The sequence below is a fragment of the Callorhinus ursinus genome, unplaced genomic scaffold (assembly GCF_003265705.2).
Source record: "Callorhinus ursinus isolate GAN/ISIS: 27379988/994484 unplaced genomic scaffold, GSC_fseal_2.0 scaffold8, whole genome shotgun sequence".
NCBI classification, from domain to species: domain Eukaryota; kingdom Metazoa; phylum Chordata; class Mammalia; order Carnivora; family Otariidae; genus Callorhinus; species Callorhinus ursinus.
In genome coordinates this window covers 28,265,566-28,293,165 of record NW_027397070.1, presented here as the reverse complement: position 1 = coordinate 28,293,165, position 27,600 = coordinate 28,265,566, and the positions used below count along the sequence as shown (strand labels likewise).

General features: G+C 36.9%; 1 long non-coding RNA gene across 1 annotated transcript in view; it reads right to left on the bottom strand.

The window, feature by feature from the left end:
- LOC112821823 (uncharacterized) overlaps nucleotides 1–25,606 on the bottom strand; it is a 33,628-nt gene extending 8,022 nt beyond the window's left edge. The window contains exons 1-2 of the long non-coding RNA XR_003207560.2: nucleotides 25,481–25,606; nucleotides 19,227–19,297 (exon numbers count right to left, since the gene is read on the bottom strand). This is a non-coding gene — a long non-coding RNA (uncharacterized lncRNA). The remainder of the gene's footprint in view (nucleotides 1–19,226; nucleotides 19,298–25,480) is intronic.
- Between the last annotated feature and the right edge of the window lie 1,994 nt (nucleotides 25,607–27,600).

The following is a 27,600-nucleotide window of genomic DNA, read 5'->3' as shown; positions in this document are numbered from 1 at the left end:
AATTAACCTAAAATGAACTACAAACTAAAACTATAAACCTCTGGAAGAAAATGTAGGAAAAAATCTTGAGAACTTGGGTTAGGCAATGATTTCTTAGAAATGTTACAAAAAGCATGACACACAAAAGAAGAAGCTGATAAGTTGAACTTCATTAAAACTAAAACTTCTGCTCAACAAAAAACACTATAAAAAATTAAAAAGTAAGCCACAGACTGGTAAAAATATTTCTAACACATGTATCGATAAAGGGCTTGAATCCAAAACATATAAAGGACTCTCAAAATGCAATAATAAGAAAACAAACAACCCAATTAAAAAATAAGCAAAAGATTTAAACGCTTCACCAAAGAAGATAGACAGATGCCAAAGAAGCCCATTCAAAGATGCCCAACATCATTAGTCATTAGGTAAATGTAAATTTGAACCATGATGAGATATATATCCATTAGCTTGGCTTAAAACAAACAAAAACAAAAACCTGACAATACCATCTGCTGACATAGATGCAGAGCAATTAGAACTTTCATACATTGCTCCTAGACATGAAAAATGGTTCACCCACTTTGGAAAACACTTTGGTAGTTTTTTAGAAAGTTACACATGCACTTACCATATGATTGGGCAACCCTCTCTTAAGTACAAAAGAAATGAAAACATGTTCAAATCAAAATCTGAATGCAAATGTTTATAGTAATGGATTTATTCATAATCACCAAAAACTGGAAACAACTTACATGTCATTTTACTGGTAAATGGATCAACAAGGTATGGTACATCCAAACAATGGAACAATACTCAGCAATAAAAAGAATCAAGTACTGGTACATACAGCAACATGGGTGAATGCATTGTGCTGAGTGCAAGAAGCTAGACTCAAAAGACTACATACTCTGTGGCATTCTGGAAAAAGGGGAAGCTATAGGGACAAAGAGAAGATGGGTTGTTGCCAGGATCTGGGGGTCAGGGATGAGTTGATGACAAAAGGAGGACACGACAGAACTTTTGGAGCTGATAGAGTTGCTCTACATCTTGATTTCTGTGGTTGTTACATAACTATATCCTTTTTCCAAACGGTACACTAAAAAGGTGGATTTTACTGTCTATTATAACTCAAAAAAAAATACAATAATATAAGTGAAAGTATTCAGTTTCATGTTTCCTTTCAGGAGGCAGATAGAATTAAAATTACAAACATTTTCATTTTTGCAATTCATATGTATAAAATCATGTAAACTGTCATAGTTACCCAAAACATTAACAATGGTTATCATTGGTTGGCAGAATTACAGATGCATTTTCTCTCTTTCCTTATCTCTGCTTTCTAATTCTCCTACAATGGACATATTCAATAAGAACAAAGCTATAAATTCATTCTTACCAATATCATTAGTTTTTGACATATAAATAAGAATTTTAGTGCAAGAAGGTACTTAGATCATCTTGTCCCAAGTATTGTTAAAAGATAACTAAAACAAAACTCATGAGGTCAGATGATTTCTCTAAGGTACACAGGGGAGCAACTGGAATAATTAAAGGGAACACAAAATGTTTTGCAAATATTTTTACATAACAATAACTAGAATCAATAAATAAAGACATATTTTTTTACTTATGCCCAAAGAAATTATGTTCTTTCCAGCCTGATAATTGGGATATATTTCTTAAAAAGTCCTGCCTTGCCATGAAATCTAACTTCTGCTTCTTGCGTCCCCCTCCCGTAGTGGTAAATTACAGACACTAGGATGTGCCCACACACTACACCTTGGCAAGTATTATCAGAGCAAGAAATCAACGTATTCTGTAGTTGCTCCTACTTAACAAAGGAAATTTTCTTTTGCAAATATGAAAATTGTGCTAAAATAAATTTGAAACGTATTTTGAAAGCATATTTTAAAATTTTAAGGTACTCTACTAAGTGAGGATGCATTGAGAAGTAATTTAAAAATGATTTATGCTTACCAGCCTTAAGTCAAAATCAAGATGAAGTAAAGAAAATCAAAATCAAACAGGTGTAACTGCCTAGATTACAGAATTTATGTTGGTAAGCAGAAGCAATTCACTGACTCACAGAATATTAGAGTTTTTAGGAAATCTAAAAGATCTACTCATCAACCTCCTATATATTGCTACATTGCTTCATAAAAAAAAAAAATAAGCAGGGGAGCCTGGGTGGCTTAGTTGGTTAGCATCCAACTCTTGATCTCAGCTCAGGTCTTGATCTCAGGGTCGTGAGTTCAAGCCCCACATTGGACTCCATGCTGGGCATGGAGCCTACTTTAAAAAAATAATAATAATAACCCAGAGAAGATAAGTGCTTTGTCCCAAGTCTCACACCACATTAGGGCAGCTAGACTGAAAAAGGCCTCCCAATTCTAGTGCACCATGAGACGGGAAAGAAACCACTAGGCAGAATGGAGAAGTGAACTGTGATGGTGTAATATCACCCTCCATTTTGCTATGTGCTGGTTGAAGAACAAAGTTATTTTTATTAGTGTTGACTGGTTGTTTTGTGTTTTTTAAACTGGAAGAAGAGAGATCTAAGCTTGTAAACAATCACAGCAGATGATAGTTCTTTGAGGAGGTATTTTTTTACTATCAAGTAAGCACTGTGTTATTTCTGCTACATTCCAGAAATACTAGTGTTGATAAATTATACTGCTATGCTTGTAGCCACTCTCTAACAATATTTGTAGTCAACAAGTTGGCTCACATAATTAGAAAAATGGGAATGGGGAAAGAAAAGAAGACATACTACTAATCCTAAATCCTAAATGTGTCAAGAGTCTTCTGGGATTTATTAGAGTCAAGAAGTTGCCTTAAGGATCCATTTAATAATTTCAAAGCTAAATGGGGTATAGATATCCTTGCCTCAGAAATTGTTCTTGAATTGGATCAGCATAATTTGGTGCTGGTCTCAGGACATTCAGCATAATTTTTTAATTAAAAAAATTTTTTATGCAAGAGTAATACATGTCAAATGTTTTTAAATAAGAAAATGATTTAGAAAGGTATTTTGAAGAAGAAAATAAAAATAACACATAATCCCACCATGCCAAGATAGCCACAGTCCAATTTTGGTATATTTCCTTCCAGACTTTTTTTTTGTTTATGTATGTGTGTGTATTTGTGAGTGAATTTGCAAACATTTACTTAAATGCAAAATTAATATATAATGTTATTTTGTGGTTACACTTTCTTTAGTTAAAACTAAAATCATAGAAATTTATTTTCATGACAACAAACACAGATTCACATCATTTTAAATGTTAGACAAGACTTTGTAGATGATTATTTAAGTTGATAACAGATTTTTATAAATCAAAAATGTTATCTGATAAATAACTGACATATCATTAGTTACTTGATAATTATTTCCTTTCCAAAAAAAAAATAGAAGTGAAATAACTAGATAAAGGAATATTTTTTGCATGTATGAAAAACTGCCCTCTAAAAAGATTGTGCCTACTTACACTACCATTCACAGTATATGAGACTGTCAATGTCCCTACTCCTGTATCAAGAGTAGATATTATTTTTAATACTTTTTTCACTCTGAGAGTGAGCAAATGATATCGTTTTTATTTCTGTGTTTAACTATTAGTGAAATTGACTATTTTTCATATATTTATTGGCCATTGCTTTTTTTCCCCCTTAACTTGTCTTTGACTAACTTTCTATATGGGTGTTCATAAATATGAGAGACTTTTTTCACTGTAAGATGTGCACAAAAATTCTGATTGACATTAGGTTAATGGCAGCTACCTGAATCTAAATCTTGGCACACACTCTCTCCAAAATCATAAGATCAAAAAGGGGAACAAATAAACCACACATGACCCAGGAGACAGAGAATACTTCAAATTATTCACAAGAAGAGAAATAAGTACTAAATTCCAACAAAATTATCTGGAATACTATTTTGGAATTTGGAATACTAAATTCCAAATCAAATATTAGATTTCCTGCTGTCACTACAGGCCAACTGGAATGGAAAGCAGTGGAAAGTAGTCTTAATATGCTCTCCGGGAAAAGGAAGAGATGAACAGAGGACATCGATAAACCAAAGACAAAATCCCTCCCAGAAAGAGAAAGTCCAACACTAAGCTCTAAACTAGAAAACACAAACCTGGAACTTGGTGGACCATGGCACCAGTTACATAAAAATTCAGCAAAACTGGAGGGTAGCAGTCTTGAAGAAGCGTTACTTCTGGAAGAAAAAAGATAGGGAGGAAGTACCCTTCTGAGATGTGGAAGTGAAGGAAAAGAAGAGGAGAAAAGTAATGATTTTGTATAAATAAAAGAGAATCACAAAGCATGACAAAAGTTCACAATGTTGTCCATTTAAAAAATTGCATTTCACTGTATTGACAGATGTTCTTGAACTAGGAACTCTGTGAGATATCTAAAATAGGAGAAATAAAAACAAATCTATTCAAGCTGCTGTAGTAAGAAAACAGAACATGCAAATCAGAACATTCCACCTGATGAGAATCCTCCACAAAAAAACTACAAAGCAGAAGAAAATCATAACACAACACTCTAAATGGAACTAAATATTCTCAAGCATTTATTTGTAACTAAAATCTACTTAGTACCAGAAATCTGAAAACTGTTCATAGAAATGGACAAAAAAGGGAAGAGGAACAAGAGTTCATTGAATGTGAGAAAAAAGTTGAAGAAAAAGAAAAAAAGAAATAGGAATGGAGAATAAATTGTAAGGTGCCTAAAGGAGAATATTTTCAAATGAAGAAAGGCAGGGAAACAAAAAAAATAATAAAAATGACATAAAGAGAGAGAGAAATAAAAATAATCAGAGAGAAAGTGGTTAAATAGAAGACTAGCAAATAAGATCTAACGTATGTATAATTGGAGACCCTAAACAAGAAAAAATAATGCTTTCTAAAAATAAGAGAAAATACAAATAGATATATTGAAAGGACCCATTATGTACCTAAGAAAGTTGATTCAAAAATGGTTAATTCTGAGAATATTTGCCTTTATTTTGAAGGAAGGTAAAGCCAATTAACTTTACCACTGTTAAGTATGAAGGAAGTGCAAAGGAGATGGGAGAAAAGCCTCAATGCAAAAGAGGCCAGAGAAAGAGAAAGAGAGAGGGAGAAAGAGAGAAAAAGAACAGAAAATTTAATGCAAATACAGAACATGATAAGGTTAGAAATAAACCCAAATATATCCATAATCACAATACGTGGAAATGTACTAAACACTCCAATTAAAAAACAAAGGTGGGCAAAAAAATATTTAATACTATGGTATTTATATAATGTTTTTACATTATAAATTAAATAAATATATTAGAAACGTTGAGTTTGGTAAGATGGCTAAGTTTTTAGAAAACAATATAAAAAAAATCAATTGCATTTTTTTTAAAGATTTTATTTATTTATTTGACAGAGAGAGCCACAGCGAGAAAAGGAACACAAGCAGGGGGAGTGGGAGAGGGAGAAATAGGCTTCCCGCAAAGCAGGGAGCCCGATGTGGGGCTCGATACCAGGACCCTAGGATCATGACCTGAGCCGAAGGCAGATGCTTAACGACTGAGCCGCCCAGGTGCCCCATCAATTGCATTTTTATACAATGCAACAATCAATTAGAAAATGTAAATTTTAAAAAGCCACCATGCATAATAGCTACAAAACACAAAAATATTAAATATTTAGGGATACATGCAACAAAAGATGCTCTTTTATTGGTAAAACTACAAGACATTAAATGATTAGACAGATAAAACATATGATAGAGATTTCAGTGATTGCCAAATGTATTCCTATTTTCAATGAAATGTCAATCAAATTCTCAATAATGTTCTTCATGAAACTTGAGAAGCTTATTTTTAAAAATATATGAGGTGCACCTGGGTGGCACAATCAGTTAGGCATCTGACTCTTGGTTTTGGCGCAGGTCATGATCTTAGGATCATGAGATTGAGCCCCCCATGTGATTCCACGCTCAGCGAGGAATCTGCTTGTCCCTCTCACTCCCCATCTGCCCCTCCCCCTGCTTATGCACACTGTCTCTCCCTCTCTCTAAAATAAATAAATAAAATCTTTAAAATAAAAATAAAAAGTATATGGAAGAGGACTGCCTGGGAGTTTCAGACAGTTAAGTGGCCAACTTGATTTTGGCTCAGGTCATGATCTCAGGGTTATGGGATCAAGCCCTGCACTGGGCTCCCTAGTCAGCAGGGTGTCTGCTTGAGATTTTCTCCTTCTGCCCCCCCTCCATTCATGCACTCTCTCTAAGATAAATAAATAAATCTGGGGGAAAAAAGTATATGGAAGAACAAAGGACAAAATAAAGAAAAACAACTAAGACACTCCTGAATAATAACAAGGTAGGTGATCTTATATTATCAGATATCAAGACAACATAAAGCCATACTAATGAAGACAGAAGAATGACCAATGAAACCTTATTAAAATAATGAAAATTCCATTTATGTTTAAGCATGGCAGATCAGTGAAGAAAAGATGGACTATATTGGCTATCATATAGGAAAAAATTGATTTGGTTATTTACCCCTCACAACTCAAATATCTATTCTAGGTGGATTAAAGTCTTAAATATGATTAGAAAAACTGAAAACTTTTTAAGATAATAAGGAGAAATTCTTTATGACCTCAGGTTAGAGAAATATTTCTTAAGCAAAACACAAAGTATATAAATATATAGGAGAAAATGATAAATTTGACTATTATGAAATTAATTTTTTTATTCATCCAAAACCACCATAAAAAGGGTAAAAAGATGAGCCACATATTGGGAGAAGACATGTATAGCGCATATAACTGACAAAAGGCTAGTCTTTTAACTGCATGAAGGAACCCTACAAAGACAACTAAATAGAAAAATGAGTCAAATACATGAACAGGAAGAGGAAACCCAAGTGCTTCATAAACACTTAACAAAGAAAGAAAATTTGTAGAGAGAGAGAGAGAAAATGTCAACCTCATTAGAAATCAGGCAAAAGCAAATTAAAACTACAATAAAACACCATTCCACATAAACCAGATTGGCAAATATTTTTAAGTTGGTTAATACCAAACAACTGCATGAGAGAATAGGATGGCATTACCTAGTAAAGGTACATTGCTAGAGGTAAAATATACATTCTGTGACTCAGCAACTCCTAGAGAAACACTTGAACATATGCATCAGGAGACAAGAATATTCACAACAGCTTGTCTCAAATGCCCATCACAATACATATATATATTGTGTTTTTAGACAATGGACTACTATACTGAAATGAAAAATGAAGAAATTACACCTACCAGCAGCCTCATAAATTAGTATTATTTCACCTTATTTAAAGCTCATATATAGGCAAAATTGAATGATATATTGTTTAGAGATGCTTAAATAGGTGCTAAAACAACAAAGAAAAACAAGAGAATAATTAACACAAAGTAGAACACAGCAGTTACCTCTTGACAAAGAAAGTGAGAGATGTTTTTGGCAAGGGACACATAGTAAGCTTCTAAGTTATTAGAAATATTCTATGTCTTTATCTAGGTGTTGGATACACTACTGTTTATTTTAAATTGTACATACATGCTTTAAACATTTGTGTGTATCATATCTGCTACAATTAAAAGTCAAAAGGAAGGGATTATAGTGAAAGCTCCGTTTGGGGCTGCCTTCTCCCGGAATGTTAGCCAGATGAAATTTTTAACATTTTAAACTTGTATCTCTTGGAAATTAAAACCAAAACAGGCAGGCTCTAAGCCTCAGATTTCAGACCAGCTGGATGAGTGATTTTGCTTATGCTATCTGCTTTGGTTATTTAAGTGACAGATTTTCTTTATCTGCCATGAGAAATTCATTTACAAAGCCAGAAGACACAAAGCTTCATTTGACTAATAAAATGCTCTGTGTGTCTCATCTTCTCTTTCCTTGGTTATTTGCTGTTGTTGCACAACTCCTGGGAGGACAACTTTTTACTAGCACCTGTGTATACCAGCATCAGTATCTAATGCATTTTAGTGGGAGTTAATTTAGATCAGATTCTAAAACAGCTGGGCCAACTCTCTGATTCACAGATCGGTGAGCAGACTCCTGAGTAATTCCATCCAGCAAGAGAGAGAGAGAGAGAGAGAGAGAGATCTATTCGTATGCAATAGACAAATTGTAGATAGGGAGATGGTGGGAAAATAGGAAGATATATACATACGTAAATGGGAGAGAAAGGCAGAGAGAGAGAATAATTTGAAAGGATTTTTAATTATATTTTCATGTCAGCTCTAAATATATGACAAACTAATTCAAAATCAATGTAATTTGAGTTCTTGGGTCCAGCCATACCTGAGGTAGGACTGTACCCCAGGACCAGTTATATGAGTCAAAAAAAAGTTTCTCATTTTCCTAAGGTATCTAAATTTTGGATTTCTCTTTTTTAAATAAAAGAAATCCTTACTGTAGCACAGTGTCACTAAAGAACACTGGATGCAGTGTAACATAGTGAAAGATTTGTGGAATGCAACATACTAGTTTCAGGGGCTTACAAGAGTCACAGAAACAACTGTATTTTGTTGCAGAAAAAGTCAAATCTGCAGTGATCTGGGCACCAAGCAATTGGTGAGGGTGTTCAGCACACACACATATTTAACGAGGAAAGGACAGCCAGATTTAAAATCACACCTCTCAACCCCTCAATTAGAGAATTCTTTCAATATTTGCACACATAATATCTTCACTTCCAAATCAATAAAATGTGATTTTGATAGGGACCTGTGTGGATAATTTTCTGTTTCTCATGTATCCTTCTTTGAACCAACCAGTGGCTCCACCCTGGGAATGAGAAACCTAAATAGAGAATATGGGCCCTCCTCCTTCCTTCCGTGTTTTCTGAAGAGAATAGAAAACAGCTCCACCTAAGGAATGAAAACTTAAAATGCCTGTGAAATAAGAGCTCACTGAGATTGGGGAAGAGACAGGAGGGAGAGGTATTAGGTTTGGCCAAGACTTTCAATTAATGTAATCCAGATGTTGGTCTAAAATCTAGATAAGGTTGTCTTAAAGCCCCCTTTCCATCATTTGTGGAGAGCCCAATGCCATCCCCCAAACTTCTGTGAATTCCTGGATTCCTTATATTTCCAAGGTCACCTGCAGAATTCCTTCCAGTTTTGGATCATCTTCTCATCATCCAATCTGGATAAGGGTATCAGCCACTTTTTATGATTTCTACACCAAACAAATAAGCAAAAACAAAAACACTCACAAAAGGCTTTGTGAGTGTGGAGGTCTATAAACACAAAATGTTGTTCTTTAAAGTTGTTCTTCATCCTTCCAACCTGCTTCTCCTTCTCCTTACCCCTTACCGCATCTCCTCAGCCACAGCCCCATTCAGTTCAAGTACAGAACCAGCCATCTATCTGCTTTGTTGCCTGGTCTACAGCTAACCCACACTTCTCATTATTTACCCTGAGGTTTATTAAATGTTTTCCTGCACAAAGCAACCAAGAGAATTTTGGTTTCAAGTGTTAGATAATAAAGTTTGTCACCATGAAATTGCAAAGGACCAAAGAGCATGGAAGTGTCCCCAGAGAAGGGCATGTTCTGTGTCCCCAGTTAATGGCATGTTTGTGGAAGAGGCAGAAGCTCGGGGGATGTGCGAGGTCCTCTGCTCTTGGGACTCAAGCCTGGAGAGCATACCAAGAAAGGGTTCCCAAGCCAAGAGGGCTAGGGCAGAGGACACGCTAGACACTCAAGACACCCAAAGACAGTTTCCAAGACTTTGTGAAACTCTCTGTCTTCTTATGTTATCTGAAGGTCTAGGCTTATTGATCATATTTTTTGTTCATTAAATCTTTTTCTAAAACATTCTTTGGGGAAAAAAATAATAATAAAACATCCTTTGGGGCTGACGGTGGTAGGGAAGGAGGATGGAAAGCTTAAGTTTACCTCATGTTTAGATATACTTTTAAAAAGGAATTATCTTTATTATCGCCAATGAATCTCATTTTCCCCTCAAATTCATACGCCCAATGATGGCAAGAGGAAAAAAAACATATTTGTCAGTTAAAGCTATCCCAGCCTCTTTTGGTCTAATGCAGCTGATAGGAGATTAAATATTCATTTAATTCAAAGTTCAAACTCTCTAGCAGGGCTGAGTATTTTTTCTCAGGATGCCTTTCTCCATCCTCGTCTCTCAAGATTGTGTCTGGGCAAAAGTTACATAACTTTGTGGGGGGCTGGGAGGAGGGACCTCAGGGCTGTGGATCTTCACAAAGTGGAGTAACTCATCTTGCGCCTGGAGGTGAAGCTGATTCCACATCGTTCTTTGAGCACCAGCCTGGTGCTCTTTGGTCCCTGTCTTGGACTCCAGCTGGAAGTCTCTGCCGTTTATGATCTCCTTCTTCTAGCTCTTCCACTCTCAAAACTTTTGCATCTCCTCAAGGCGGGCAAGAACATCACATCCCTTCCATGTTCTTTCTGTGCTGTAGGACCAGGAAAGCTAAGAGGGCTTGACTTGCCAAGTCTCTTACTAAACGCTCCAAGCAGCTATTTCTAGCTGCAGCGTCAGCACTGACCTGAGAGTCAAAAGGACTAGAAGTATTGAACAGTGGAAATGATCTCAGAAATCATCCAGCCCAAACACCTCATTTCAAATATATCTTTGAAATATAGAGCACAAAGGAGGGAGAAGGGGGGAAGGTAGACTTGGGGAGATTCAAAGAAAACCCATTAGTGCTCAGTCTTGAAGGATGAATAGAGGTTTGCCAGATGGACAAAGAGGAAATAGGCATATGAAAACATTATCACAATACAGCATCGAGATAATCTCTCCCTGGATCTGTTCCGCCCCACCCCCCTTCCGGATTCACAGAGCTCATCCACCAATTCTGAGAATGTCAAGGAAGGTCTCATGGTTCTCCCACACCAGTCTTTTGGCTCTGCAGTGGCCATCCTTGCTGTGCTGCATAAACAAGACAACACACATTAAAAAAGAAAATCACATTTATCAACAATGTCAGGTAATAGGAGGTTGGCCATTGCATGACTAGACTCCAAGTGAGTGGTGATAAATTCAGAGAAAGATGTCACCTGGCTTCTCCAACCTCCCTGGCTCTGACCTTAGCAAAGTCACCCCCATTCCATGCTCCTGTACGTCAGCTCCCCACAGAAGTCATGGATACAAGTTTCTTCACCACCTCTTAGCTCTTCTCGCCAGCCCAGGGAGGAGCATCATCAACATTATGCACTTTTCCAATGCCGATAGAACTTTCAAGTGTGAAGTTTTCTTAATAAAACAAAAACACCAAAAATAAGTAAATGCCTAAAGACATAGAACTACAAGTCTTCAGACATGGGTTCTAGTAACAAGTCTAACTAATTGGGTGACTTTAAACAGCTGCCACACTCACTCTGCTGCTTGGTGTACACATTTGTAAAATGTGTATACCTTTTGACTCTCAGGTCAGTGCTGACGCTGCAGCTAGAAATAGCTGCTTGGAGTGTTTAGGAAGAGACTTGGCAAGTCAAGTCCTCTTAGATCACCTCTAAGGCCTCTTTGTAGTTTTTACTACAAAAGTCTTAAAAGTACTAACATCTTTGTCATCTACTGCATTTTGGATTTAATTACAATTTATTCTTATTATTGTGTGCAATTCCAGGCCACTGACATGCAATAGGAACATGTAAGTATCTGAAATGATTGGCCTCTCTTATTCCTTCTTACCAACTCTTAGGACACACAAAATCCATTAACAACACAGGCATTCAAAATAGTTTTGACCTTTTGTCAGAAAATATCCTAATTATAAGCACAAAGTGTAAGTATAATGCATTTCCCATGTTGTCTTTACTTGGAGCACCTCCCATAATTCAAGCTAGCAAGATACTTTGAAAATACACATGTGTTGGAATTTGACTCAAAATAACTGTCTTTCATGGTTTACATTGACTACAAAGGGAGTTAACTGGTAAGATGTACGTGTTTTTGGGTGCCCTCTATGTGCTTTTACAAGTGTTTTTTCTCTTTGATGATTTAAACCATATGTTGAGGTATTTAGAAGATTATTTTATCAGGAATCCTCCAGTTTGAAAGAAATACCAAGGCAAAGCCCACAAGTTTATGCAAGATGTGTATGCGCGCGCACGCGCGTGCACACACACACACACACACACACACACACGGGTGTAAATCATCCTTTGTCTTCCAGCAGTTGGACTGCCATATTGATAAATAGGACCTGTCACATTAATTTAATCTTGAATTGCTCTGAAACATTGTTTTGGTACAAATATAAATTCTGTAGAGTAATGGAATGTGTTAACCTTTTAAGAAATGAATGTTTAATGACTGTGAAAAAAACATAAATAATAAGAAACAAAAATTACAGGATTTGGTAAATTTATCCTCTAAGTTTGCAAAGTTTGTAAAATATTTGGGGAAACAATGTTATACTTCAAATAACACCCTTGGAAAGCTTGGTCTCTACTAAGATCCTGCTCAGGATCTTGCTACCAAATAAATTCAAAAACCTCAGTATCTCGGGGCACCTGGGTAGCTCAGTCATTAAGCGTCTGCCTTCGGCTCAGTTCATGGTCCCAGGGTCCTGGGATCAAGCCCCTCATTGGGCTCCCTGCTCCACGGGGAGTCTGCTTCTCCCTCTCCCACTCCCCCTTCTTGTGTTCCCTCTCTCACTGTGTCTCTCTCTGTCAAATAAATAAATAAAAATTAAAAAAAAAAAAACCTCAGTGTCTCTAAGATCTGCAAAAAATAATAATAAAATAAAAAATAAAAACCTCACCCAATGAGGCTTCATTAATAACAGTTATGTACTTAAACATAAGCACCTGAAATGGCAATAGGTTTCATCTCTTTTGTCAATCCTGATCAACAAATTCTAAGTTCAAGAATGTTGCCTTGAGAAGGATCTGAGGCTGTACCTGGGATCAGAGTCCTGACTGATTGTTCATGTCTACAGCGGGAGAGGGAAACAGCAGTGGCCACATAAGTGCTGCACATCTTCACACATCTCCACAGACGTCTATGCCCTGAAACCCTGTGTGTGGTGCTGGAAGGACAGTCATCCTCTCATAGTTTTCATCAAGTCACTAGCCCTTCCAGAATTTAAAGTTGCTCCAGATTATACTTCAGATCAACAGGTGGAAATTTGTTCCATTTACTCGTTTCTCATATTGATATCAGTCTTAACTCCCATATAACAATCCTTTTTGTTTTTAATCTCTTTTTCATTGCCTTTCCTGTGCTCTCTTAGCACCCAAAACAAAAAGAGTCAAAAAAATGAATATGAGCATAACACAGACAGAAGGAGCAGGGACGGTATTAGCTTTCATGATGAAAACGAAAAAGCCTCCCACATTGCAAAATTTTATTTATGTAAGATTTATTTTGGAAAAGGGAAACCTATAGGAAGAGAGATAAAATCAGCAGTTGCTAAGGTCTGGGGGTAGGAGGAGGAGATTGACTACAAAGGGGTATTAGGGAACTTAATGGGGTGATAGAAATGTTCTGTATCTTCATTGTGGTGGTGGTTACACAACTGTATTCATTTGTCAAAACTCACTGAACTGTATACCTAAAAAGGAGGAATTTCACTCTATGTGATTATACCTCACTAAAGCTGGTTTAAAAATAAAATTAAAAACCCTGACTAATTTGGGGGCACCTGGCTGGCTCAGTTGGTAGAACATGCGACTCTTGATCTCAGGGTCATGAATTCAAGCCCCATGTTGGGCATAGAGATTACTTAAAAAAAAAAACAACAACTTTGAATAATTTGAAACACAAAATCTGAGAGTAGTGAGATAAGTAAGTAGCTCTTGCCTGCATATAGATGTACATAACTTGTCTATTACGTATTTAAGTTCAGATAATAATCTAGTGTATGGCTGTTCTTTTTTTCTTCAAAAATTTATGCGTGGCAAGAGCATTTACATTAGACTCACACAAGCTTTTGTGGAATCGAGAGGGTTCCCCTCAAAAAAGTCAAGATCATACTACCTGAGCCTTTTCTTCTGCAGTAAAATTCATTAGCTGAAATGTCAGCAGGACATTGGTATGATAGATCCTTCTTCAAGGAGTTGGCCTCTGCAACCCTTCTTCCAGTCTCAGTACATTTGTAATTAACAAGACAGATGAGTTCTCTCAGCCTAGCCTTCCAATTCCCAAGAAACAATGTAACAAGGGGTTCTTAAAATCCCCCAAATTACAAATGAAATAACCCATTTAAGATCATTAAACTTCTGATCTGTCAAAGCAAGGAAATGAAGGACCAAATATTACAAACTATCATTAGTACCCTACATATCAGAAACAAATTATTTTGTTAACTTAGTTTATTAACATTATTGTAATACAATATTACAGTTTCCATGGTTATATTACCCAGACTGTTCAGGAAATATTAGATCAAACCTTTCATTCTCTTCACTTCCAGTGAGACTTTTAAATTGCTTAGGTGTTAAAAATGTGCACATTATTATTAATAATAAAAACTCACTACAATTACCAATGAATTTTATGAAAGTATACCTAACTTGTCAGTGGATTTTTAGACAAATCTCTTCTTTGGGCTGTCATTATCCTTTTCTGTTATCTTCTCATAATACTTTTGTGCTTAGTTACTATAAAACTGTAGAAGTTATAGTAACCTATCTAAATTTTATGGTAAGAAATTTTAAATGTTTTGGACTGTAAATTGATTCTGAAGAACAAGAAGAAACTGTGATCATTACCTTTAATTAGGTAATTTACTTTAATTAGTAGCTCCTTGCCAAATGTAGAATGGTCTTTTAAATATTTTGTTTTGTTTTGTTTTTATGAGCTTGGTTTTATTTTGTTTTAGATTCCACATGTAAGAGAGATCACACAGTATTTGTCTTTCTGTGTTTGACTTAATTCATTTAGCATAATGCCCTCAAGTTCCAACAATAGTATCACAAATGGCAAGATTTTATTCTTCTTTATGGCTGCATAATATTCCATCATACATATATGATTAATGATGTTGAGCATCTTTTGGCTGTTTGTATGTCTTCTTTGGAAAAATGTCTATTCAGACCTGCCCATTTTGAATTAGATTGCTTGTTTTTCTGCTATTCAGTTGTGTGAGTTCTTTATATACTCTGGATGTTAGCCTCCTATCAGATACATGATTTGCAAATCATGACCCATGTCAAGTAGCTTACTGCCTATGGTTTTTTTTTTTTTTTCAAGAGTTTTATGGTTTCAGGTCTATGTTCACGTCTTTAATCCATTTGTGTGTGATGTAAGGTAGTGGTCCAGTTTCATTCGTTTGCATGTGGCTATCTAATTTTCCCAACACCATTTATTAAAGCGACCATCTTTTCTTCATTGTATATTCTTGGCTCCTTTGTCAAAATAATTGACTATATATGCATGGGTTTATTTCCAGGCTCTCTATTTTGTTCCATTGATCTACTTATCTGTTTTTATGCCAGTACCGTACTGTCTTAATTACTATAGATTTGTAATATATTTTGAAATCAGGGAGCATGATACCCCCAGCTTTGTTCTTTCTCAAGATTGCTTTGGCTATCAGGATCTTTTATGGTTCAATACAAATTTAGTATAGTTTGTTCTATTTCTGTGAAAAATGTCATTGGAGTTTTGATAGGGACTGCATTGAATCTGTAGATTGCTTTGGGTAGTATGGACATTTTAATACATTTAATAACGATTAATTCTTCCAATCCATGAGCATGGGATATCTTTCCATTTATTTGTGTCTTCTTCAATTTCTTTCATTAATATCTTATAGTTTTCAATATATAGGTCTTTTATTCCTTTGTTAAATTTATTCCTGGGTATTTTATTCTTTTTGATACAATTATAAATGGAATTGTTGTCTTAACTTTCCCAAGCAAAGGGATTATTAGCAAGAAGATTGAATCAGTAATCAAAAACCTCCCGGCAAACAAAAGTCCAGGACCAGATGACTTCACTTCACTGGTGAATTCTACCAAACATTTAAAGAAGAATCATTATCAATCCTTCTCAAACTCTTCCCAAAAATAGAACCTATCTAAATTTTATGGTAAGAAATTTTAAATGCTTCAGGCTATAAATTGATTCTGAAGAACAGAAAGAAACTGTGATAATTATCTAATTAAAGTAGCTCCTTGCCAAATGCAGAATGGCCTGACTTTTAAATGTGTTTTTAATTCTCTTCTTTCAACAGAAAACAAAACAAAAACAAACAAACAAAATGCAACTACTTAATGATCTTATGATTTCACTGCTCAACCAGGTTGCTTTGTTTTGTCTTGTTTTATTTTATATTTTTTTAAGTAACAAAAGAAGCAGATAAGAGCACTGGCCCAGAAGTTTAAATGTCATTTGTGTATAATAATGAGCATAAAAATCTAAAATCATTTTCAAATTGTAATACCAGTCAATAGTCACCCTATTTGTCTCTCCTCAAAATTCTAAACAAATTCTTTAGTAACAATTAGTTCCCAGTATTGTTCGGTTTTTACAAAGACAAATAGTTTACTTTGTAGAAAAAGACAGTTCACCAACGGAATATTGCAACTGAGGTTGAAACACGTCCACAAATGTTAAAATACCAGCCTTCTCAATGGGCATGTATTGAAAATTGATTAACTGAGCAAAAGGAAAGAACTGAGAATTTTCTTGAGTTTCCAATTCCTGTTTATAGGTGCTATTTTCTAAAATGTTTCATTACACTGCTTCCAAAGCAAATCTTTGGAGTAAGTATAGCATTGTGTCTTTGATACTATGCTTCACTATGGGACAAATAACTCAGAGGAAAGATATTTTAAAGTCTTTGTGCCTTATTTATAAAATGGAGTTAGTGGGTATCCTATAACATTGTTGTAAGGATTAAATGAGATAACACATGTAAAAGTCTTAGAACAGCACCTAAAACATAGTGAGCACTCTGTGTTACTTATTATTGTTATTGTTGCTGTTATAATAATAGCTACAGTTCTTGGAGCATCTCCTATTTTCCAAACAATAATATACATTAATATTTTAATCTCTGCAAAGTAATACATTATCTCTACCAATGGGAAAACTGAATTTAAGAGTTTAAGTAACTTGGGGCGCCTGGGTGGTTCAGTCATTAAGCGTCTGCCTTCAGCTCAGGTCGTGATCCTGGGGTCCTGGGATCGAGCCCCATATCAGCCTCCCTGCTCCATGGGAAGACTGCTTCTCCCTCTCCCACTCCCCCTGCTTGTGTTCCCTCTCTGTCTCTCTCTCTGTCAAATAAATAAAATCTTAAAAAAAAAAAAAAAGGAGTTTAAGTATCTCAAGGTGCCTGGGTGGCTCAGTTGGTTGAGCAGCCAACTCTTGATTTTGGCTCAGGTCATGATCTCAGGGTCTTGAGATGGACCCCCACGAGGGGCTCCATGCTCATTGTGTAGTCTGCTTGAAGTTCTCTCCCTCTGCCCCTCCCCCAGTTTGGGTTCTCACTCTCTCTCCCAAGTCAATAAATAAAATCTTTTTCAAAAAATAAAATAAAATCCTTTTAAAGACTTTATTTATTGATTTGAGAGGAGAGAGAGAGAATGCGCACACATGAGCATGCATACAGAAGAGAGTAGAGGGAGGTGCAGAGGGGGAGGGAGAGAGACAAGTAGACTCCCCTGGGAAAGCGGAGCCCAAGGTGGGGCTCTATCCCATGACCCTGAGATCATGACCTGAGCTGAAACCAAGAGTCAGAGGCTTAAACAACTGACCCACCCAGGCTCCCCAAAATAAAGTATTTTTTTAAGAGTTTAAGTAACTCGTCCAACAACACGTGAATTCATACCAAGATCTAAAATTGGAGTCTGAGCTACATCTACTTTCCCACTCCAACAGCATGACCGTTCGTCCTTCATCTTCACACATCTAAGAGAAGAATCAAGATGTTTTCTACTCAAAATAGTACAATGAGGCATGATTTATGAAAGAGGCAACATCTAAAGTCTTAGAACACAGTCCTTAATTCCCACTAAAAATACTCATATTTATTCTCTCATGAGTCAGATAATTAATCCTGAAACATCTCAAATAAAAGCATATGCTGGTCTCAGCGACTGCTTGGGTGATTTTTAAAGTTTCTTAGATTAAATAAATGTTAAAACCTAGTTAAAAGTGTGTTCTAGCCAATTAGCAGAATAATTAACCAGAAGCATGGTAGTTGAGTAGCCTCATAAGCAACTGGTTAGAGGCAAAGTGTTCTATTCTAAAGAGGAAGCTAAGGTTCCCCTAATTCTTTCCCCACTTATGCAGTGGCAGTTTTCCATCAACCTTTCCTGTAAAGATCTCAGGAAGAATACAAACTTACTGCTTATAACCTACTCTTGCTGTTCTCATAGCATTTACTTCCTATACCACACATAGAACATGACATATTTTTCTTGAGTTACTTTTTTATTTACATATCTAATTTTCTCAGTGAGTAAGATAATAGGTAGATTATCACATTCTTTCTTATTTTTTCCCTTAAAGTAGGTCTCAGAGCACATTTTTCAAGTACAATTGAAATTAGCCAAATTCTAAATAGAAGATGGTCCTTATCACCATATCACTGTGTTCATGACTATTAATCCACATAGACAGTCCTATTAAAGGCAGAGGAACTATTTAAACTAATGGGAATTGACCAATAAAGCATAAAATAGAACAGAAAAGCAGATGTTTAATGTGCTATGATGGACCCATTGGACAACTCTCAAAAGACACAAAGACTTGGGGTCAAATCGTTCAGTACTGACCAAAAGGATTGGAATTTTTTTTCCATGCTGGCCAATATACTCAACAAGATTCTTGCACAAAGAAGAAAACAGCCCTGTGTGTAGTAAAAACAGTTTGTCCCCAGGATAATTTCCCATTCTCAGTGGTCTGAGTTTTCCAAGTCAAACCAGCTGAAATAGAAAGTCCTTAAATGGCCATAATTCATGAGCAATAACCTGGGTAATTTATGGTTTGTAGTCCAAGAGTTCAAAATGGGAAGAGCTAGCAACTAGATTTCCCATTTAAAAGATGTGTGGGGGTGGGGGAGTTTGTTGGGGGGAGGGTACCGACATCTGCACTACCAATGCCACAATGGTTAGGCATCATCACAGTATGAAATGTGCACATTGCTGGTTAGCAACAGTGTTACCAGGTGCAAAATCTTGATCGTAGTCAATGTGGGAATCTGGACTTGCATCTGACATGTTAGCATGAAGTTGGTGTATCTCCAATCGCCATAGTTTCTTACCCTGACATCTTTCATCACACTCATTAAGGAAGAGAAGGAGAGTACATGTGGTCACCAGATTCATCTTGTTTCTGAAAGAAAGCCACATCCTTTAATTACCCCTTACCATCTTATTGCTCCAATTATTATGGGAACTTTGAAATAATTTTTATTTGACATAGGCTTTTTAATCAAGAATAAGCAAGACCACACACCCTCCTGATTGATACATTAAAAACATATGTCTATTATGATAAATACCCTCATGGCAAAAAAAGTTTCAGTGAAAAGCCAAACTAAGTGATAGACCCAGACTCACCGCTACCCCATTTGTCACCTTTCATAAAGTTGCCCCTCTTAGGATTTCAAATTCATAATATGCTAAATAGGACATTCATAGTGTATAGGCCTTCTGTCAGTATATCTCAGTGTGGTGTGAAAGGTCCAGATTATGATTCTGATGTCAACTTTGCCATGATCCAAGAGTAAGAATCATAAAACCAAGGAGCAAGAAAAATTGAGTTGTGACATAAAAACTAAAATTTAGGACAAGACAAGGAAGTCTGCAGCTAGATATCACTGACCTTTTTCATTTTCCCATCTGAAATTTTCCAAGTTTAACCAGATGATATCCAGAATAGTTGGATTTAAAAAAAATCTGGATATTGAATGGAGGGAGGATTTCAATGTCTGATATTAAATTATCAACATGTGAAATACATGCAAAATAATAGGACGATTGACATCTATTGGACATAGTCCCTATATATGGTATGTGCAAAAGCATGTAATGTACAAAAGCACATAAGGGAGAGCAATGTGAGATCCTACAGCACAGCATAATGACACAGAAGAACCTAAAATACAAGATTCAAAAAAGAAGAAAGAAGAAAAGAAAGAAAAAAGAAAATAATGAAAGAGAAGAATCACGAAAAATTACAAGGGAGCATAAAGATCAATAAGTTTGAAAACAATATTATATTTTGTGAACTTAACAGGATTGCAGAGTTTTCAGCAGCATTTTGTCAGAGGATTTGTAGTCTTATTTTGTTTTTTACTTTCGGTATGATCAAAGATGGAAAACATTCCAAAGTTCTAGGCTGAGAAGCTGAAATTTGACGAGGCTGCTGGTTGGCATGGAAAAATCAAATTGTAAGAAAGCCAGTTACAAGGGGAAGCAGAGCTGGGAGACCTCAAAGTGACATGGTGGCAGCCATGGGAATTATGTCATTGTATCATGTCAGAGCTAGAGGCACAATTGGGAAGCATAAATCTTCGGAAAGAGAGGATTTTTGCAATTATGAGAATAAGTGCACTAAACATAGTCCACACTCAATAAATATTTCTTTCACTGAATGAAAAGGAGTGGGTAAAAAATAAACAAAAGCAAGGAATTAAGAACAGAGCCTTCAAAGATGCCCTCATCTGTGCAAATAAGTCAACAGAGAGAATGTAAAAACTATTGTAAATTGTAAATTAAATGTTTAATTACATTAAAAACAAATGTAAAAACAATTACAAAGAGGACAGACACAGAGAGGGAAGGCAAGGTGTCAAGGAAGCCGGAATGAAGGAATATTTAAAAGAAGATATGATCACAGTATCGAATGAAAAGTAGCAATTTAAGGAAACTGCATTATATCTGCTGAAAGTATGAATTCTCTAGAAGGAATATGATTTTAAAATTTTCTGAAAAACTCTGTGGCTGAGACTTATAAGCTGAAGCAATTTATGGTAACAACAATCAACAACTATGCAAATAAAGCTAACGTCAATTTCAGCTAAGAAAAAATTTTAAGCTGTTTAGAAAGAGATAACAGGGATAAAAGAAAGAAAGAAAACATTCCCTCTAATGGGAGAAAAAAATCATTTGGGTTTTGATAAGCTTAATGATGTAATGCTACTGCAAAACATTTATTCTTTTTCTTCTGCTTTCTCAGAAGGAAATAAACCACTTTTTCCCCAAAATGCAGGGAAACTAAGACCGTCCCTGTGAGTATTTGAAAGCAGGTTTACAAAATACCAGGAGTCTTAACGTGAGATTCCTGGGTGTTGGGCTTCAGAAGATCTGTAACCCTCTTACACTGCATTCCATTCCTGCTACTCATGAGTGGAAGAGGGTCCGTGGCCTCCATCAGATTCTCAAAGAACACGTTACCCTATAAAAGTTAAGAACCACTGTTCTAGAGAAAGTAATACTTTTGGCCACTGGGGGAAATTGTTTAAAGGAGTTTGATGGTGAGTTGGGCTGACATCTGCACATTCTTACTCATCTCACCACTTTCCCTTCCATCTCAGTGAAGTAGCACTCTCCTCTTGGGCTTTCCCAGTGCTTTAAATCTCACCTCCTCTCTGTTTCTTCTCAGTCTCCTTTGCCCCATAAATATTGTTCCCAGGACTCCAGGTCTAATCCCTTTCTCTTCTTACATTATATATTCTATCTGGCTCTAACAAATTTCTACAGGATGGTCATAAAGTCTGGAAGCATAGGTGAATACATAAGAAATGATTTATTGATACTATATTATAATACATGACAAAATATTATTATCTATGTTTTCAGAATTTATGGTCATCCTGTATATATTTATGGTTTCCAAATTAATCTGAAACCAAGAAGTCTTCCTTGAGCCGGATGTGATTTTCAGACTGTGGACTGCCTGTGGAACATCTCTACTTGGCATCCTCCAGACACTTCTCACATAACATGTCCAACATTACCTCCCCTTGCTGTCCCCATCTTAGGGAAAGCTATCTGCATTCTTAGCCAACTCCCAAAGTACAAACTCAAGAGTTACCCTCCATAGCTCCCAGGTTTCTGAGAGTTAACCTCAGCAGCTCCCTCTTCTTCACCACCGCTCTTTCCAACTGATCATCGATCCTGTCTATTCTACTTCATAAACACTTTCACTCCAGTCCATCTCACTGATACTGTCTTAGTTGAAGCTCTTATCATTTCTTGCTTCAACTATTGTACTAAAGCCTCTCTACTGGTCTTCTTACCTTCAGTCTCACCTCCTTCCAATCAATACCTCCTCCAAAGATTCTTCCTAAAATGCAAATCCAATTGTGATAATCTCCTACTTCAGACTCCCCTCTAGCTTCAGTTGCTGAACAATATAGCCTAAACCCCTTGGCCTTCATCTTGTAACTTTTCACCTTCATTTCTTTGGTGCAACAGGCATACCCATTAACTCAACCTTCCTCAAACATGGCTTGATGTCTCTGCTTGGATTTTCCTCCCTGGTATCCACCAGTGATGAGCTTCTATTAATCCTTAAAGGCTCAGCTCCAGGGTCCCTGAAATTATCTCTTCCCCCACCTCTATTGTCACCCCTCAGTATTTGTACTTCTTTATTCTGTGCTCTGAGAGCAACTTACATCATCATCATAATGCATTAAAATTATTTGTTTAAAATCTCTTCCACACTAGATTATGAGTTCCCAAAGGCCACTTATTCATTATTCTCCATGTACTCTAGCACCTAGCATTCAATAATTATGTGCTCAACAGAAGCATGATAATGTGGAAAGAGATTATGTGGAACCAGAAAGGATTTGCATTTTGTGATAGGCAAAAGGTCTTCTGTAACCAGTATTAGCTTCTGACCCAGATTAGGCATGGAAAGTTTAACTGAGGTAGAACTATAGCGACCATAATGGGATAGGATCGAGATCCAGGCAAGGTAATGAAAAAACAGATCACCTTTGGGGACTGAGAGGGAGCCCAGACTGGCAGAATATTCAGGGTACCCAAAAGGATAACAGACAACTGATTTCTTTAAGAAAGAAGTCCATGAGGGGGCCTTGTCAGTAAGATCTAACAGGGTGCCCTGGCAGGTGTATGGTGCACAGCAATGTCCTGAAATGGGACATATTTTAAGATTCTGATTGAAAGTAATCAGCATTAAAGAGGGCTTTGAGCAGGAAGCAGTGCCCAGTCCTGGGAGGAATTGGAAAGCAGCCCTGGTGGGGCTGGGACTCTCAGCAGGTAATCAGGACTGGAAACCAGGCACAGGGAAACAGGTGGATTTTTCTTCAATATTGAGCTTAAGGGGAGCTTGGTGTCTGGGACATACTAAACTGGGAGCAAAGCCAAAGGCAGAGTTCCAGCAACAATGACTTGAGTTTAAGACATAGGAGTATTGGGGCACCTGGGCGGCTCAGTCGTTAAGCGTCTGCCTTCGGCTCAGGTCATGATCCCAGGGTCCTGGGATCGAGCCCCACATCGGGCTCCCTGCTCCGCGGGAAGCCTGCTTCTCCCTCTCCCACTCCCCCTGCTTGTGTTCCTGCTCTCACTGTGTCTCTCTCTGTCAAATAAATAAATAAAATCTTAAAAAAAAAAAAAGACATGGGAGTATTGAGCTAGAGCCCCTGAAAGTCCCACCCAGGATAGGATTTATCCAGAGTCTAAGAGAGAGCAGAGTAAGGCTAAGATGTTATCTTAGCATGAGGAGGAGTGTGAGGGCTAGGGAGTCAGGCAGGCCCTGACTATGTCTGTGGGATATTGCATTTAGGAAATCTGAATATCCTCTTAGGAGTGCAGATCTAATTTTATTTCTTTTAATTCGAGACTTTTCTATTGGCACTTTTTTCCAACAAGACCTTAGCTTTTCCAAGGAAACATGGGTTTTTCTCCTTCAGAGTAAGATAAGCAAAGATAAGTAAAATTGGGCTAAAAAATGTTTTCATTAAGATGAGATAAGTATATTAACTAAGGTAGGTAAAAATCAGACTTAAAAGTGTTCATTTTTTTATATCTTAGCTTTAAAACTGAAAAATAAAATCACTAGACTCCTTCAGGAAGCATAAAATCAAAAGTGGTCAGAGCAGAATCTGACCACTCTTTATTCAATCACTTTATACTCCAGGGTTGAGTAGTGGTAACTCAGGCCTGCTGTAAGAGACAAGGTGAGGTCTTCTTGAGGTCAGGGAGGTAAGCTTAGGATTTCCTACTTTATATGTTGAAGTTCAGGTTCAGATTATACTTTAAAAATGAGTTTTGAGGCTAAAGTTTTTAAATGACCCGTCAAATACAACTTTCTTTTTCTATAAATGAAGAAATTGATGCTCAGAGAAGTTAAATGCAATTTTAAAAACCTGTATCTCTGGTTGGCAGCAGACATTTGATGATACAGTGGGAAATTAAGTACAAAACCATTCACAAAACTACTAGAGCAGTTTTTCAACCTACAACAGAAAATCAATGTCCCAGTGCCCATATTCAGGAAACCCACTGAGTGGTATAAAAATATTTTTAAAAAAGACATGATGGTAAAAGTATATAGATAGATAGATAGATAGATAGATAGATAGATAGATAGATGATAGATAGATCGAAGTAAATATTTTCAGCTTTCTACATTTTTTAAAAACTCGAAAACAATGTGACAAGTAGTCCTCTCTTTACAAAATTTAAAAAGAGTTTGAACTGAGCAGACCAGCAAGAGTGCAGTCAAGAAAACAAAACTCATTTTGTATCTTTCAAATAAAAGTACAAAGAACTGGTTACATAGATGATGGAATAGCTGAAAATCCAAACAAAGAATGGCAAGACTCCCCCAAGATAAGCAAAAGCAGGAAGATGCCACCACTCCTTGGGCTGGAGGATCAATAGTGGGAGGTAGTGTTCCTAGTGTCCATTCAATGAGAGCTGAGCCAAGAAGGAGGTTTCTAGCAGAGGCTGGGCCCAGAGAGGGAGAGACTGCCCAATGGGGCCTAAAATTTCAGGGGGGATTTAGCTGCTACTCACTCCAAAAAACCACACAAGACTTTCTTTCAGGGTAAGGGAAAGTCAGTTTAAATTAGGAATTGACTCTTCCCCAACTCCACCCCATCTCTCTCTCTGGTTTTGCTTGCAATCTGATTCATCTTTCTCACTCCCAGAGGCACCTCTGAGAGCAGAGTCCAGCCCACTCTCCAAAGGAAGGAAGCAGTCCAACAATACTGATGTAAGCCAACTGCCCATATCCGTTGGGGTTAGGTAAGAGGAGTGAGCCACCACAAGACAAAGTGACCCAGAGAAGTGTGCTTCCTGAGCATAATGAAAACACTAAGGTTAAAGTTGATCACTAACTATAGTCAAATCACCTTCCAAGTTCTACTTTGCTTAATTAATTATTTTCTTCTCTCTCTGACATATAGTAGACACTTAAAGGAACATTTTTAACCTACACAGCCAATTGCCTCCTTCAAGCCAGCAAAGCATAATCCAGAAAGACAGAAAACAAAGAAGTCAACCCTGCTTTACCAGTGAGATGTTTCTTGAAACCCACCATTTTTCATATCTGTTCCTTGAGAGCTGGGGACAATACCAGAGAGGGTCTTTGGCCTTGAGTTAATCACTTGGGGAGAATCTGTAACAATGGACAATGGATCCCCTCTTTTAAGGTCATCCTGACATGTGGAGGCCTTCTAGCATTCCAGAACCTGACTCATTCCAGAACATTGCTTTGTTATGGTGTCAGCTGTCAGTGGGCCAGGTGACAGGAGCTGAGCCACCTCTGAGCCAGCCAAGCCTGAGGACACAAAAGCAGATGTTGGATTCTAAATCTGCCCCTCTTCCTTCCAATTCACATTCCCACCTGGACACCCAGGCCACTCCCATCCACCTCTCTTCCCTTTTTCATTCATTTATTCATTCATCAACTCATGTAGGAAACATTTTTTAATCACCTACTATGGGCCAGGCACTGGGAGTAAGGGGGAAAACAAAACAAGCAAAAATCCCCATCCTCATGGAGCTTATGTTCTAATCTGGGGTGACATAGTTTGTCCAACGATGACATGATGTTATGGAAAAAATAATAAAGTAGGGAAAAGTCATGTGTTTTCCTAGGATGGAAGCACTGAAATTGACAAAAAGGGGTCCAAGGAAGACCTTTTTGTAAGGGTGATGTTTTTGAGCAAATATCTGAAGTGAGAGTGCGAATGTTACAAATACTTTAGGAAAGAGCATTCCATTCAGAGGAAATAGCATGTGCAAAGGTCCTAGGGATGGACTATGCATGATAATATGCTCCAGGAACAGCAAGAAGCGCATTGTAGTTAGAGTGGAGTTAGCACAGTGGCAAAAACAAGGAAACCAGTTGCATTAATCTAGGGGAGAGATAAAGGTAGAGGTGGTAGTAGGTGGATTCTGAATATATTCTAGCTTTTTTTTTTTTTAAGCTCCTCCAAAGTGTGAATTGTGGTCATTTATTCTCTTTACTTGAGTCTTTGGGATAAATCTAGGATTTCTATTAATCTAGGCTGCAGGAAACTGGAGCAGTGAGGAGCTCAGTTACCAAAGCTTGGATTAGTACCTTCCATTGATTTTAAAGAATCTGTGAAGTGGAAAATAAATATAATGAAGAGGAAAGAAGAGGTTAGGATTGGTTAGTATTGGTCAGGATGAGGAACATCAACGTCAATATATTGAGTTCCTAATATGGTGAAGTCCCTACATTATGAATTTAAATATGTTATCTCATATAACCCTTGGAATAACCATGTGAAAATCAAAATTTTATCTCTTTGTGAAGAAGTTATGACTCAGGAAGACTTAATAACTTAGCTTAAGTCACATGATGAATCCAAGGCCAAGCCAGAATTTGAGCCTAGCTCCCTTTCTCTAAAGTCTGTGGTATTTCCTCTACACTACAATTATTCATTCACTCAACAATGCTTATTGGATGCCTGGTACAACAGTATAAGACACAGAAATGAGCAAGATATGGTGTCTGACTGCAATAAATTTCTAATTGGAAATATGACACTTAGAAAATTATTGCTGGGAAATATAGTTCTCTTTCTTTCATTCATTCTACAAATATTCATTGAGTGCCTATTCAGTGATGGCATAAAAAAGTCATTCTTTCCTAAAGCTTATACTCTGATGGGAGAATCCAGACAATAAACAAATAAAAATGTAAAACCTCTCAGGTGGGAATGAATACTGTGGAGAGAAATAAAGTCAGGCTGTAGTGTTACCACTATTCTATATGGGTTGGTCAGGACTGCCTCTGCTAGATCACTTTTAAGCAAAGACTTAAAGGAAGTGAGAGAATGTGATGTGCAAATATCTCAAGAGAGAGCCTTCCGACCAGAGGGATCAGCTGGTGTGAAAGCCCTGGGTGGGACATACTTGGTGTAGTTTTCAGGAAGAGCTAGGAACTGATATGGCAGGAGTGGAGGGAATAAGGGAGAGGGTAATGGGAGAGGAGGTCAGAAGGCTGGTGGTGAACGGAGCAGCAGAGAGATCAATTATGATTGATCAAATATGATTGCCATAATCCAGGAGAGATATGATAGTGACTTTGCCCAGGATAGAGAAGTGGCCATGACGAAGAATAATAAGATTTGGGATATATTTTGAAAGTTGAGAATTTGCTGGCAGATATTATGTGAGGTGTAA